Genomic DNA, 2,322 nt, shown 5'->3' with positions numbered 1-2,322 from the left:
AACCGTCTTCAGTTCATTCTTTCTTGTTTTTCACAAATGATGAATCCCTAGATGTCAACACTGCTTGGCGTTTAAAAGTAAAAGTACTAAACGCCGCCATAAATAATACTAAACGTTGTATGAAGTCCTACCCAACAGTTGTGAGTACAAGCTACAAATCGCTTGTCACTCGCAGCATCCACACGCGCTGGCTAGCAGCCGGATCCTCTTCGTTCTGTGTAAGAATGTGACGTAATGACGCACAGACGAAAGACACCATATAAGGATCTCCGGAAAAGTCGGGAGCAGACAGGGCAAATTACAAACCATTATTACAAGCTTTCCGTGGTGAATCCAGCAAGGGTAGTGACAGTTTTAAACACCGTTCTTTCATGTACTTGCTCAATAATTGGTTTTAGCTCATTTTTACTCCAAAAAACTTGCGGACTGCCGCTATAATGTATTGGCATTGGCGTACCGTGGCCCGCACGGCAGCACTTGCAACTGGGAACGAACGAGGTTACGAGCGCAAAATGTCAACAAGCGGGTATACGGAATCACTTCGCGAATCTGCGGGAAAGATATATGTGGAAATGTTGCTTTAACGGATCGGGCATGCTGCGTGGCTGCAGCGCGTTTAAACTCCGTAGGATCCCTTGAGTAGCCTACCTTACGTACTCCCTGTGCTGATGAAATCCTTCTTAGTGGTGGTTTCCCAGTCAGGGATTAGACTAGTCCTAGACTAAAATAAATCTAAGAGCTGTCGAAACTGAAAACAACTTGCACTGACATATCTTAAAATACATCAGTGCCTTTGCCTTGTCTCAAAAAGCACACAAGTAATGTTTTAGTTAGTAATATTTGCTAAAACTGCTTAAATTAGCTAATTAAACTAAGGCCTAGTCCTGGTTTAAACTAATCCCTGTCTGGGAAACCGCCCCTTAGAGTTTAGTTCTCATTTAGGAATAGTTTATCGTAAAGCAAACAAGCTGCAGTGTTTGCGTGTGCGTCTATGAATAACAATGTTGCGAAACGTCCGAGAGAAAGGAGGTGAGGTGGCTTGACTATAGGCTGTTAGTATGATTGATGTGATTGTTTATCGAAAGCCAGCCGAGTTAATTATCTGCACGTGCTCCTCCCGAACATTGTTAATAAAACATCATTAAATAATACAATTGGCAACGTCCAATAGCCTACATATGATGCCTCACTACTGAATAGGATTTCATCTTATGAACATATAAATAACATGCTTTTTATTTTGAAATCAGCCCTCTTTACGGGACACAAATTAGAACAAAAACAGGATTGAAAATGGCTATAAATTATTTGTTAAAAAATATCCTGAGGCACAGTTTAAAAAATGAAATGGAAAATCTATTATCCATTTAGGAGGTAAAAATTCACCGGTCAAGAGGGCTGGCAGTACCTGGATTATAATGACTGGTGTAGTTGAATAAAATACCCTAAGGTCATAAGTGACCAATCAGAATCAAGTAAGAGTGTCATGTAAAAAGAAAATGTTAATTATGTATATGAAAGATTGATGACAGTGTCCTACCTGATGATTGTCCATGTATTATGTTACATGCTAAATACAAAATATAAGCACAATTAATTGTTAATTTGGAAATTATATTCACTTCTCGTATATGGATATGGACAGCAGTTTCTAAAGCACAAGACAGATTCTTCAGATTTGCATTTCAAGATGTGTAAAGTATTCACCATTAGCCAGCAACAGTAGACACACGTGCAATGAGAATAAGAACCTCATCGTGTCGAACTACCCCACCTGCACACAAATGCAGAACAACTCATAATAATCCAAATAATCTTAATAATAATTATATATACATATACTGTATATAATTATCTTTTTGTAAGAAGAGAATAAAACAAGAGGATTTGCATTACCTGAGATGAAATGTTACTGCAGAGATAATTACGGGATATTCTCTGTTTAGTTTAAGTGCTTTACTGGAACCCTAATCACTCAACCAGTTTTTCTTTTTGTCACAAGACAAGAAGAGTTATTTCAACAGTTCTCTTCCTCATTCTGCTGCTTTTAGAAATATGTCGTTGCATGAAATCCTGAATATTGTGTACAGGTTATCTTTCTTCTTTTGTTTATACTGAATGGTATAATAAAAGGAAGTCTAGATAATGAGTTCATCAAGAATAATTTTTTGTGCATTCTTTTAATTATTCAAATTAAACTTTATGAGTGATTCGCTCACAGATCCGAGTCAGTGTCTTAAGTCAGTGTTACCGGGTGTTGATTTACACATTGTTTAGTAAAACTGTTTTGAAGCTGTAATGTATTGCCCGTGCATCCACTCA

At 37.6% G+C, this 2,322-nt stretch overlaps 1 long non-coding RNA gene across 1 annotated transcript; it reads right to left on the bottom strand.

Moving 5' to 3' along the window:
• Positions 1 to 1,267: 1,267 nt before the first annotated feature.
• Positions 1,268 to 1,971, bottom strand: LOC130569465 (uncharacterized). Its single transcript, XR_008964847.1, has 3 exons — positions 1,897 to 1,971; positions 1,708 to 1,774; positions 1,268 to 1,570 (listed from the first exon to the last, which is right to left on the bottom strand). It is a non-coding gene; the product is annotated as an uncharacterized LOC130569465 (long non-coding RNA).
• Positions 1,972 to 2,322: the final 351 nt, after the last annotated feature.

This window comes from Triplophysa rosa, linkage group LG18, assembly GCF_024868665.1.
Source record: "Triplophysa rosa linkage group LG18, Trosa_1v2, whole genome shotgun sequence".
In the NCBI taxonomy this organism is placed as follows: Eukaryota; Metazoa; Chordata; class Actinopteri; order Cypriniformes; family Nemacheilidae; genus Triplophysa; species Triplophysa rosa.
The sequence above is the reverse complement of the archived record's forward strand: the minus strand, read 5'-3'. Positions and strand labels throughout refer to the sequence as shown.